This window comes from Callithrix jacchus, chromosome 3, assembly GCF_049354715.1.
Source record: "Callithrix jacchus isolate 240 chromosome 3, calJac240_pri, whole genome shotgun sequence".
Taxonomy (NCBI): domain Eukaryota; kingdom Metazoa; phylum Chordata; class Mammalia; order Primates; family Cebidae; genus Callithrix; species Callithrix jacchus.
This window is the reverse complement of record NC_133504.1, coordinates 71,811,765-71,826,141: the sequence shown is the minus strand read 5'-3', so window position 1 is coordinate 71,826,141 and position 14,377 is coordinate 71,811,765.

Genomic DNA, 14,377 nt, shown 5'->3' with positions numbered 1-14,377 from the left:
GAGACTCTGCCTTGAAAAAAAAAAAAAAAAGTGGGCAAAGGACATGAATAGACATTTTTCAAAAGAAGACATACATGTAGCCAAAAAGCATATGAAAAAAGTTTAACATCACTGATCATTAGAGAAATGCAAATCAAAACCACAATGAGATATTATCTCACACCAGTCAAAATGGCTATTATTATTTTTTTTTTTTGAGATGAGTCTTGCTCTGTCACCCAGGCTGGAGTGAGGTCATGTGATCTTGGCTGACTGCATCCTCCACCTCCCAGGTTCAAGTGATTCTCCTGAGTAGCTGGAATTACAGGGGCCTGCCATTGTGCCTGGCTAATTTTTTGTGTTTTTAGTAGAGACAGCATTTCATGATCTTCGCCAGACTGGTGTTGAACTCCTGACCTCTTGATCCACTCACCTCAGCCTCCCAAAGTGCTGGGATTACAGGCATGAGCCATCACACCTGGCTCATAATGGCTATTCTTAAAATGTTAAAAAACAACAGATGCTGGTGAGGTTGTGGAGAAGAGGAAACACTTGTACACTGTTGATGAGAGAGTAAATTAATTCAACCATTTTGGAAAGCAGTATGATGATTCTTCAAAGAGCTACCATTTAACTGAGCAACCCCATTACTGGGTGTCTACATAGAGGAATACAAATAATTCTATCATAAAGACATATGTATGCAAATGCTCCCTGCAGCACTATTCATAATAGAAAAGACATGGAATCAACCTAAATGGCCATCAATAACATACTGGATAAAGAAAATATGGTACATATATACCATGGAATACTATGCAGTCATTAAAATGAATGAGATCATTTCTTTTGTGGGAACATGGATGGAGCTGGAGGCTATTATCCTTGGCAAACTAATGCAGGAACAGAAAACCAAATACTGTGTAGTCTAAGTGGAAGCTAAATGATGAGAACCTGTAATACAAAGAAGGGAACAACAGACGTTGAGGGCTACTTGAGGGTGGAGGATGGGAGAAGGGATAGGAGCAGAAAAAATAATTATTGGGTATGAGGCTTAGAACCTGGGTGATGAAATGATCTGCAAAACAAACCCCTATGACATGAGTTTACCTATATAACAAACCTGCACATGTAGCCCCAAACCTAAAATAAAGTTAAAATGAAAACCACCCACCAAAAAATAAAAGAAAACAAAAAATACAAAACAATATAGTAAAATTGTGTGACCTAGTATTTCCTATTCCAGTGACACCATACGAAAGAGAATAAAGTCCTAAAAAGAGGGAGTGTATAAAAGGCATTCAAGGAGTAACTAGAAATGAAATAAGGAACATCCCAAAGCAGAACTAAGAGCAGAGGGGAGGGTCCCAAAACACAGAGGAAGAGCTTTTAGGTATCACTTAGGAAAGGATTCAAAAAGACATCTTCCTCCCAAAAGTGTACTAAAAATGGATGACCTTTAATTTACCTGGATTTATATTTCTTTGGTTATTTGGTATGTCCTTTCCTTAATTCTCTATCTGAAGTATAATCTTCACCAGTGCTAATTACCCACTGGGGGTATTTCATTGTCAATTTATCATTATTAAATTGTTAGAACTGAAAAAATTTTTAAAATTCTTTTGTCCATAATATATTCAGAATTGAAAACTATAAACAAATACGTGTCTAGTTGTATGCTTTGCACCCCTGTATACTCTATACACCAAAAGTTTCTTAAAATGGTATTATACAGGCCAGGCACAGTGGCTCAAGCCTATAATCTCAGCACTTTGGGAGGCTGAGGTGGGAGGCAGATCATGAGGTCAGGAGTTCAAGACCAGACTGGCCAACATGGTAAAACTCCATCTCTGTTAAAAAAATACAAAAATTAGCTGGGCATGGTGGCTCATGCCTGTAATCCCAGCTACTTGGGAGGCTGAGGTAGGAAAATTGCTTGAAGTGAGACCCAGGAGGTGGACATTGCAGTGAGCCAAGATCGTACCACTGCACTCCAGCCTGGGCTACAGAGCAAGACTCCATCTCAAAAAAATAAAAAATAAAAAAGGTATTATACGTGTTATGATTATTTCATGAAGAGAAGAGATTTCACTCATTAAGTCTGGTCTGAGTTGCTTTCATTAACATACTGTGGGAGAAGCTATGGTGTTCTAGTTCCTAATCTAGCAAGAAAACTTGCATGCTTCCAACTCTTTTTTTCTTTTTTTGGAACCCTATCACCAACACGTGGGTAAGTATAGAGGCATCTGCCTGAGGATCAGAGGCCCATGAACCAGTCATTCCTGCTATCCCAGCCAACAGCCAGCCAAGAGATATGTGAAAGAGATCATTGTAGACCATCCCGTCCACCCTTCAACCAGTCTACAAGTTAGTTTCAGGCACCTCAACAAGCACAGGCAAAACTGGTATTATCTAGGTGACCCACAGACTTAGGAGCAATAATAAATGCTCATTTATTTAAGCCACAGAGTTTTGTGTTTATTTTTTATACTGAAACAGGTAACTAACATAGGAATTGGTGCATAGAAATGGAGTGCCACTGACCTAAAATGTGAGACTCTGGTTTGAGAGTGAAGCAGCTAGCAGATAATGGAAACATGGTGAGGAAATATTTAGTAGAAGCTGGAGAGATGGTGAGAGCTTGCTACTAAGAGTCTGGAAAAATAGAGCCTCATGTTACAAAATAAACAATGGGCAAGACTATACCAATAGCTATGTTTCTAATAAACTTTTGGACTTTGGCAAAACGATTTTCAGGCAAAAAGTTGAAAGTATAAGTTTACTTCTTTTAGCCTCATATAGTAAATGCTGCAGACAGTAAATGCAGCTACTATATGCAGACCATATAGAAAACATTTTTTGCTTTGTGACTTTGCTGTCTCTGTCTCAACTACTTAAATGTACTGTCCTAAGTGCAAAAACAGCCAGGGCCAACTTGTAAATAAGTAAGTGTAGCTGTGTTTCAAAAAATTATTTATGGACATTTCATTTGAATATAAAATAATTTGCATGCACCACAAAATATCATCCTTCTTTTGATTTTTTAAATCATTAGAAATATAGAAAACAGTAATAGTTCACAGCCCATACATAAACAGGCAGTAAGCTGAATTTGTCTTGCAGGCTTAGCTTGAAAACTGATCTAGACAAAGAACTTTCCAGTTTTCAAAGAGAATTTAAAGGAATATAAATCAATAAAGTTATTTCTCGTCTTCTATCTTCTCAATAAGAATTCTAACATTAACAAGTTATGAGGACAAGCTCTAACCAAGTGTGCCCAGGTTTTGCTTTCAGCTACATTAAAGGATTTCTAATAAAGTTCAGGTTCTTGTCCCATAACAGTTTGACATGGACAAAGAATCTGTGAGTAAGATTACACATCTACCAAGTAATAGTGAATTTGGTTGTTAGAATGGACTTGAATCTGATTCAGTGCAAGCCAATAAAGTTTTAAAGTGAGTTATACTTTCAAAAGAACTTGCTTCTCTTAAACCCTTCTCATTTACCAGATAAACAAATCCAAACTTGCATGGGGGAGAACTAAAGCACCACCATCAACATCAAGCAAGTTTCAGAAGCAGAGCTGCCAAGGTGATTGAAACATAACCACAGGTGATTAGGGAATTCAAGACCCGAGCAACTGCTCAATTGACTTGTAGACTCATGAGCAAACCCACATATTTATCTTTCAGTCCACAAAATTTTGGAATGACTTTTTGTGTAGGAATAGCTAGCTGATGTGGAGTATTTCATTATTCACTTGTGTTAGCACATTGTTTGAGAGGACTTGAGTTGGTAAAACACACAGTATTGAAATATTCCTTATGGCTTTATGTATTTAGAATTGAAAAATGTGAGCAGCTATTAACTGAAGTTGTATATGCTGCATGCAATGAAGATTAATTTTATCTTCTTAAAATCAAATAATAGCTTCGTTTTCACTAACTATAGATAAGCAGTATACTTAAGTGAAGTTTTTTTAAAGTCTAATCCAGTGAAGAAAGGCTCATCAGTGAAACTAGGCCAAATGTATAGTTTTCCAGGTCATGAGCTCTGCATTCTCATTTTCACAAAAGAATCTATGTATTGCTTTTTATTATTGAGTTATAGGTCTCAGAATGCTGTTCAAGCAAAATAATCAAGAGGCCATTAGCCTGGGGTTGTTATCTGTACAAGCAGTTCATTTTTAAGTAAACAGACACTTAACTTGGAAACCTTTCTTGTAACTGACTTTAAAAAAATGAGCCTCAGCCAATCACAAACAGCCAAGCAGCTGTTGGGCTGATCATTCATCAGATGGATCCAAATAGGCAAATGCCTCATCACACCTCACCAAAATGCTTAGCTGTAGCCAATCAGGTAAGTACCTCGTTTCCTTTTTTGGTCTATAAAAGCTCTCTGCTCACCTTGTGGAGCAGAGCTTACTGGACTTCTTCTGGTTCTGAATGCTGTCCATTCATGAATTGTTTTTTGCTCAGATAAACTGTGTTACATTTAATGTGTAAAGCTTTTCTTTTAACAGTTCTTTTGAATGTTGATGTCTATGTGCTTTGCTTACTCATACTTATTTTTACCGATAACACAAATTGAAGAACAATGCAAAACATAGATACAAAATGTAACCATTTTGGTATTTAAGAGTAGGTAGGACATGTCCTGGGAAAAAAAAGTCTCTGAGGAGGGTAAACTTAATGTCAGTCTGCATGATTACAGCAGCTCTAGAAGGATATGGCTCATACAGTTTTCACACACATTGTAAAACACAACATTTTCAGACACTGTAAATTCTGTAGCTAAAATCTGTGAGAGGAAAATCAGGATTGACTCAACAGGTCAATTAAACAATCTCTAATTGAACTTCAGTCCATTCTTACCCTTATTTTCATTGCTGATGAGCGCGCGCGCGAGAGAGAGGCTTATAGTCCATTTGCTCATAAAATACCCAATGCAAATATATCATTGTCTGTACCCACGGGTCCTTTAAAATCACTGTCAACAGCAGAAGAGAAGTGTAACTTTCTTAGATATTTGGTTAGCCTGTGGGTTTCTGTAAAATTTAAACTGTTTTTCTAAAATAAGCAGAACCGATGAAAAGGAAAAGGAATTTGTTTTAAATAATCAGACTGGAAAAATGACCAGAAAACCCCTCTGGCCATTTTCTTTTTTTAATTCTATGTTCTTCTAACAATCATTTATGGGCCACTTGAGACACGAAAGGAAGGATGTTAAAGGCCCTGGAGATATTGTAGCTGCATTAGCAAAGTACCAGAACACATGTAAAAGGCTTGTAAAGCATTTGGCACTACAACTCTGACATATAAAGTATGCTACAATCTTCTTCATTTCCTCTTGTCGCTCACTCATTCATGTTTTCTTATTCTGATGATAGAAATGCTGATCTGAAGGAAAATTATAAAATATTCTAACACGGAAACTTCTGCACTTCAAAATAACGACACTAGGTAAAATTTAAAAATGAGAAGATAAGCATACTGCATGTATCTTCATTGACATTACTACACATAATGTTTTATTATGGATTCTATAATAAATTACTTTATCCTTGATAATAATTTTTACTCATTACTATCAATTGCTTTCTGCAATAGAGAGAATAGCATGCAATAATGATTAAAAGATGTGTCAAGGTATATTTCACTTAGTAATTTTAAGAAATGTTGGAAGACTGGCTAGTAGAAAATGTATCACATGATTGGTATCCTCCTGTGTTAATGAGGTTTAAATAGCTTGTTATTAATGTCAACTAAATTTTGATATACCCAGTCTTCGTCAACATTAAATACTTTATTGAGAATAAGTCATGCAAAATTTTGAGGAAAAATGAAAAAGAAAAGAGAAAGAATGACAAATGAAATGTAAGAAACTAAGAGAATAATTAGAAAATACAATGGAGGTATGAACTTTACTTTTGTAAAATGAAGATATGACAGAAAATCATACGAACAGAGAGCATTATATTATGGATGATTAACTTTGCTACACTCAAAATTGTTGTATAATCTACTTACTTTCCCCCAATGTTACTTACAAGTATTAGAATGTTAATATAGTTAATTCTGGAATACTGAGGTTAATTGCTACTAATTTATATTTGTTGAAAAAGTTTTTATGGCCGGGCATGGTGGCTCACGCCTGTAATCCCAGAACTTTGGGAGGCCGAGGTGGGCAGATCATGGGGTCCGGAGTTTAAGACCAGACTTGCCAAAATGGTGAAACCCCGCCTCTACTAAAAAATACAAAAATTAGCTGGGCATGGTGGCTCACTCGTGCCTGTAAATCCTGCTACTTGGGAGGTTGAAGTAGGAGAATTGCTTGAACTGGGACCTGGGACCCAGGAGGCGGAGGTTACAGAGCCAAGATTGGGCCACTGCACTCCAGCCTGGGCTACAGTGCAAGACTCCATTAAAAAAGAAAAAGAAAAAAGTTTTGTATTCCAAAACTAAAAAATAATTATTTGTTGGAGATATTTTTATGACTCAGTGGAGTATGTGAAAACTAAAAAATAATTATTCTTAGAGTTATTTTTTATGACCGAGTGGAGTATTAGACTGTAAATAAAGTGATTGCCAAATTTATCTATCTCATTTGTAACAGAATAAATCAACTTGTATTTTTTCACAATTATTCTTGGGAAATTACTTTCTTAGGTTCATAAAAATATTTAAATTCCTGGATGCTCTAGCAATTACATTTTATAAACCAGAAAGTACTATTGAAAGAAGACACACTAGATTAAAGGGACTCATACTGTTGCTAGTTCCTCGATATTATACTTACATAAATATCCATATTGATCTAAATCTATATAATAAATATATTTGATATTTACATTTAGATATGTATAGAGATCTCCCAAGAAAAGAATAACATAAACAATAACATATAAACGTTATTTTCAAATGTTTGATCTTGCAAACAAACCTCACTCTTAACAGTCATGTTAAAAAGCAATGCAGTTAAAAGGTGGTAGAGTTTACAAATATGAATGGCTATATGTGGTATGGGATAAAATTATATTACAATATTCAAGGATTTCAAAATGGTCATATTCCAAACATGTTAGAATGTAAAGAAGATAAGGCATATTAAAGAAAAATATTGTACTTTATGTTCCACAAAGAGGCTCTAGAGATGACAATGGCCCTTGGCAAAGATAGAATTCAAAATTTGATTAGGTTAGCTCATCAATGTAAAAACAGAAAAATAAATGTTATTCTCTGTTTTATTATTTTATATAAGGCAAAATTTAAAAATGAGTAAAATAACAATCCATCTAAAGATTTTTCCTTATATCTTCTTTTTGGCCAAATGAATAAAGATTATAACTTAATCTTGGAATTAAAAAATATTGCTGGAATGGTTTAGTGATCATGGCCAGCATATTATAAAGCAGAATGTGATGGGAAATTAATTTGAAGAAGAGTGTTGAAATGAAAAAGTACTTTTAAATTCTGGAAAGTAGGCAGACATAATGGAAAATGCAACTTTTTTGGTTAAGAAGAGTGAATTCCAGAAGTAAAGACAGGAAAAGTTGGACTTTTTTGAGGACAATGTAAAAATGATCTTAAGGTGAAAAGGTTAGGAAAACTATGAGTCATTGTGATGTTTTTATCACTAAACTAGAATTCAAGGGCTTGGCATTTTGTTTTAAAGAATCCCTCTAATTAAGTGAGATGTATTAATTTTTGGTCGTTATTTTGAAGATGTGATGAGTTATGATATTTTTTCCTACAATGTTTACCTAAACACTCTATTTAACTAATAAATTCTGAGAGTCTCTAAGAACAACACAAGAACTCTTGCTTTCACTCTGAATTTTTGCCTTCAAGTAATTGATGTCCACCGGAGAACAAGATGACTTGTCTCTCAATCAAAAAATTAGTTCTCTCTATTGGTACTGCAAACTGATAAGCAAGGATGCCAGCACAGCCTTATGTAAATATACAAACCAAAAAATATTCTTTAATACATTAGCATAATTACAAATTATATTCTTGAATATATTTTTAGAAATTATAACATGTAAGACAAATTTTAAAAAATGTAAACACTTGCAAAAACCCAACTTCAGTTTAAACTACTTTATTATCTCTTTTTAAAAAAGTTAAATATGTATATTAACTTCTAGTGCCCTCCAATTACTTTTTCAATATTACTGTCTTATTTTTTAGCAAGTGTTAAAGTCTTGAAAGGCAAAAACTATGTATTAATTGCTGTAGCCCAACCATGAATACAAATAAACTAATGTCTGGTAAGTGTTTGCTACTCTGATACATATACCTGGTTGCAAACACTTTCTGCAACTACTGTTAAGTTGGATACTGAAACAGGAAAGGTTCCCTTGTCCCCCTCACAGGGCATGTGATGGGGATGTGACTTCCTTCTTCAGTGCCACGCTGCTCAGACCTCTAGGGGAGCATACAGACCGGCCGGCTGTGGGGTTCCCACCCCACGGCAGTGTCTAGGGGTGAATGTTCACAGCTCCTGATGCCCCGGCGGACGTGTGTTACAGGGTGCTCCCTTAGCTTGCGGTCTACAGGCGGCTTGTTACCAGCTCAATTAGATCCCCTTCCTTATCACAAGGACCCAGGGATTTCTGTGTCCCGGGGTTTCTTCCCTTGGTGTACTGGAAGAATTGGATCACACGTGGGACTGGAGAATGAGCGTAAAGTTTTATTGAGTGGAATAGCTCTCAGCAGATGGCGGAGCCAGAAGGGAGATGGTCTTTCCCCGGAGTGGGGCCGCTGGGCGGCCCCGTCTGCCTGTCCTCTGGCTGCCCGCCAAAAGTGTGGTGTCCCCCGCCCTGCACCGCCTCCGCTGGCCTGCGGACGCCGGTCCGTGTGCTTTTCTGGACGTCTGGCTGCCTGTGTATGTGCCCGCTAGGGTCTCGGGTTGGTTGGTTTGTTTTTGAGACGGAGTCTTGCTGTGTCGCCCAGGCTGGAGTGCAGTGGTGAGATCTCAGCTCACTGCAACCTCCGCCTCTAGGGTTCAAGCGATTTTTCATCTCAGCCTCCAGAGTGGCTGGGACTACAGGCGCATGCCACCACGCCTGGCTGATTTTTGTGGTTTTAGTAGAGACGGGTTTCCCCATGTTGGCCATGATGGTCTCGATCTCCAGACTTCTTGATCCGCCGGCCTCAGCCTCTCCAAGTGCTGGGATTACAGAGTGAGCCGCCACGGTGCGTAGCCTGTGTCTCTGGTTTTTATAGGCCCAGGATGGGGGCGTGGTGGGCCAGGGTGGTCTTAGAAAATGTAACATTTGGGCAGGAAATACCTGTCCTCACCTAGGTCCATGGAAGTGGAGCCCTAGCCAGGGACTTTGCCCTCCTCTACCCAGCACTGCCCTTACCCCCTTCCCTATTATTTAAAGGAACCACACGTCCAGGTGTGGTGGCTGAATGCCTATAATCCTAGTACTTTGGAAGGCCAAGGCAGGTGGATCACCTGAAGTCAGGAGTTTGAAACCAACCGGACCAATATGGTGAAATCTTGTCTCTACATAAAAATTGACTGAGCGCAGTGGCTCACACCTGTAATCCCAACACTTTGGGAGGCCGAGGCAGGCGGATCAAGAGATCGAGATCATCCTGGCCAACGTGGGGAAACCCCATCTCAACTAAAAATACAAAAATTAGCTGGGCGTGGTGGTGCAGGCCTGTAATCCCAGCTACTAGGGAGGCTGAAGCAGGAGAATCGCTTGAACCCTGGAGGCTGAGGTTCCAATGAGCTGCTATCACACCACTGCACTCCAGCCTGGAGATAGAGACTCCCTCTCAAAAACAAACAAACAAACAAAAAACCATATATATATATATATAGCCAGGTGTGGTGGCTTGCACCTCCTCTAGTCCCAGCTACTAGGAAGGCTGAAACAGCAGAATGCTTGCTTGAACCTGGGAGGCGGAGGTTGCAGTGAGCCAAGATTGCACCATTGCACTCCAGCATAGAGACAGAGTGAGACTAATCAAAAAATAATAAAATAAATAAAAGGAACCACACTCTTCCCTTCCCAGCAATCCCGTATAAATATCATCATAAGAGCTGCCTTGGCCTTTCAAAGACTTCACCCTGCCTGTACAAAGGGCTTAAGACTACATAGGGGAGATGAGATGTCTTTCTCCCTGCTGCTGCTGATTCTGGAGATTGGCTCTCACTAGCTAATAGCAGGGAGGTAGCAGTATTAGGCTTCTTGAGCGCTAACAGAAATTACCTTCCCAGAGTCTACCTGATGGTTTCCATGTGGTTTCCAAAGCCTGTCATCATCCATCCATAGGGCAAGCCTAATTTAACATAAAATACACGTTAGACTGAAGTCTTTGATAAACTGGGACCCTTCACTATGTGAGCTATTAGAGGAAACAGTGCTGTCACTTCATTTACTATTAAAATATAATTTAAAATAATGGATGTAGAATAAACTGTGCAGTAAGAAAACAGTAATATCATCTAAAAGTAACATAATTTTATGGTGTCAGGCAATTTGGTAACACTTTATATGCACTATTATATTCAACCCACCAAGTATATTTTCAGATAACACAAGAAAAGTAACTTGCTTATAAATTACGCAAGTAACTAATGGGAAAGAGCTAAGTCAAATGGCTATTTTAATAGAATATTCTCATTTTAATTGCTATGCTCTATGCCCTCCTTCTGGATTATTATTGTTTAAGGGTAAAAAAGAGCATCAGGGAGAATTAGGAAGAAGCCTCTCACTGTATTTAGGAAAAACTTCACTCAAGGCTCTGCTTCAAATCCTAAAATTTGTTTAAATTAAAAATACTTTTGAGAAAGCCAAAGTAAAAATATCAAAAATTACTAAAGCATTTGGAAATATGCTTGTAAGAGCAGGTTATGAGGGCTATTTAGAATTTTGACAGCAAAATGATGGTGTGGGATTGGCTAATATACTTATTATGAATGATAAAAGAGTAGTATCAGAATACTACTCTTCATTTTATGATTTAAAAGCCCACCCTTTCAATTTAATTTTTTTATTGCATTTTAGGTTTTGGGGTACATGTGCAGAACATGCAAGATAGTTGCATAGGTACACATGTAGCAGTGTGATTTGCTGTCTTCCTCCCCTTCACCCACATCTGGCATTTCTCTCCATGCTATCCCTCCCCAGCTACCCCCTCCACTGTCTCTCCCCTATTCCCCCCAATAGACCCCAGTGTGTAGTACTCCCCTCCCTGTGTCCATGAGTTCTCATTGTTCATCACCCCTCTATGAGTGAGAATATGTGGTATTTCATTTTCTGTTCTTGTGTCAGTTTGCTGAGAATGATGTTCACCAGATTCATCCATGTCCCTACAAAGGACACAAACTCATTGTTTTTGATGGCTGCATAATATTCCATGGTGTATATGTGCCACATTTTTCCAGTCCAGTCTATCATCGATGGGCATTTGGTTTGGTTCTAGGTCTTTGCTATTGTAAACAGTGCTGCAATGAACATTCATGTGCATGTGTCCTTATAGTAGAACAATTTACAGACTTTTGGATATATACCCAGTAATGGGATTGCTGGGTCAAATGGAATTTCTATTTCTAGGTCTTTGAGGAATCGCCACACTGTCTTCCACAATGATTGAACTAATTTACACTCCCACCAGCAGCATAAAAGTGTTCCTATTTCTCCACATCCTCTCCAGCATCTGTTGTCTCCAGATTTCTTAATGATCGCCATTCTAACTGGCGTGAGATGGTATCTCAAGGTAGTTTTGATTTGCATTTCTCTGATGACCAGTGATGATGAGCATTTTTTCATACGTTTGTTGGCCTCACGTATGTCTTCTTTTGTAAAGTGTCTGTTCATATCCTTTGCCCATTTTTGAATGGGCTTGTATGTTTTTTCTTGTAAATCTGTTTGAGTTCTTTGTAAATTCTGGATGTCAGCCCTTTATCAGATGGGTAAACTGCAAAAATTTTTTCCCATTCTGTTGGTTGCCGATTCACTCTAGTGACTGTTTCTTTTGCTGTGCAGAAGCTGTGGAGTTTGATTATGTCCCATTTGTCTATTTTGGCTTTTGTCGCCAATGCTTTTGGTGTTTTGGTCATGAAGTCCAGGCCTACTCCTACGTCCTGAATGGTTTAGCCTAGATTTTCTTCTAGGATTTTTATGGTGCCAGGTCTTATGTTTAAGTCTTTACTCCATCTGGAGTTAATTTTAGTGTAAGGTGTCAGGAAGGGGACCAGTTTCTGCTTTCTGCACATGGCTAGCCAGTTTTCCCAACACCATTTATTAAACAGGGAATCCTTTTCCCATTGCTTGTTTTTGTCAGGTTTATCAAAGATTGTATGGTTGTAGACATGTTGTGTTGCCTCCAATGCCTCTGTTGTGTTCCATTGGTCTATATCTCCGTTTTGGTACCAGTACCATGCTGTTTTGATTACTGTAGCCTTGTAGTATAGTTTGAAGTTCAGTAGTGCGATGCCTCCTGCTGTGTTATTTTTGCTTATAATTGACTTGGCCACGCGGGCTCTCTTTTGGTTCCATATGAAGTCCAAGGTGGTTTTTTCCAGTTCTGTGAAGAAAGTCAATGGTAGCTTGATGGGGATAGCGTTGATTCTGTAAATTACTTTGGGCAGTATGGCTATTTTCACAATATTGATTCTTCTTAACCATGAACATGGAATGTTTCTCCATCTGTTTGTGTCCTCTCTTACTTCGTCGAGCAGTGGTTTTCGGTTCTCCTTGAAGAGGTCCCTTACGTTCCTTGTTAGTTGTATTCCTAGGTATTTTATTCTCTTTGTAGCAATTGTGAATGGCAGTTCATTTTTGATTTGGCTCTCTTTCAGTCTATTATTGGTGTATAGAATTGCTTGTGATTTTTGCACATTGATTTTATATCCTGAGACTTTGCTGAAGTTGCTTATCAGTTTCAGGAGTTTTTGGGCTGAGATGATGGGGTCCTCTAGATATACTATCATGTCATCTGCAAATAGAGACAATTTGGCTTCCTCCTTTCCTATTTGAATACCCTTTATTTCCTCTAGAGACAGCTTTAAATTTTCATATAGAGACTGCTTTAAATGTGTTCCAGAGATTCTGGTATGTTGTATCTTCGTTCTTGTTGGTTTCGAAGAACTTCTTTATTTCTGCCTTCATTTCATTGTTTATCCAGTCAACATTCAAGAGCCAGTTATTCAGTTTCCATGGAGCTGTGCGGTTCTGAGTTGGTTTCTGAATTCTGAGTTCTAACTTGATTGCACTATGGTCTGAGAGACTGTTTGTTATGATTTCAGTTGTTTTGCATTTGCTGAGGAGTGCTTTACTTCCAATTATGTGGTCAATTTTAGAGTAGGTGTGATGTGGTGCTGAGAAGAATGTATATTCTGTGGATTTGGGGTGGAGAGTTCTGTAAATGTCTATCAGGTTTGCTTGTTCTAGGTCTGAGTTCAAGTCCTGGATATCCTTCTTAATTTTCTGTCTGGTTGATCTGTCTAATATTGACAGTGGAGTGTTAAAGTCTCCCACTATTATTGTGTGAGAGTCTGAGTCTCTTTGTAAGTCATTAAGAATTTGCCTTATATATCTGGGTGCTCCTGTATTGGGTCCATATATATTTAGGATTGTTAGCTCTTCTTCTTGTATTGATCCTTTTACCTTTATGTAATGTCCTTCTTTGTCTCTTTTGATCTTTGCTGCTTTAAAGTCTATTTTATCAGAGACAAGAATTGCAACTCCTGCTTTATTGTGCTCTCCATTTGCTTGGTAAATCTTCCTCTATCCCTTTATTTTGAGCCATTGTGTATCCTTGCATGTGAGATGGGTTTCCTGGAGACAGCACACCAATGGGTTTTGGCTTTTTATCCAATTTGGCAGTCTGTGTCTTTTGATTGGTGCATTTAGCCCATTTACATTTAGGGTTAATATTGTTATGTGTGAATTTGATATTGCCATTTTGATGCTAGCTGACTGTTTTGCCCATTAGTTGAGGCAGATTCTTCATTTTGTTGATGATCTTTAGCATTAGGTATGTTTTTGGAATGGCTGGTACTGATTGTTCCTTTCTATATGTAGTGCCCGTTTCAGGAACTCTTGTAAAGCAGACCTGGTGGTGACAAAATCTCTGAGTACTTGCTTGTTTGCATAGGATTTTATTTTTCCTTCACTTATGAAGCTCAGTTTGGGTGGATATGAAATTCTGGGTTGAAAGTTCTTTAAGGATGTTGAATATTGGCCCCCACTCTCTTCTGGCTTGTAGTGTTTCTGCTGAGAGATCTGCTGTGAGTCTGATGGTTTCCTTTTGTGGGTGACCCAACCTTTCTCTCTGGCTGCCCTTAGCATTTTCTCCTTCATTTCAACCCTGGTGAATCTGACAATTATGTGCCTTGGGGTTGCTCTTCTTGTGGTGTTCTCTGTATTTCC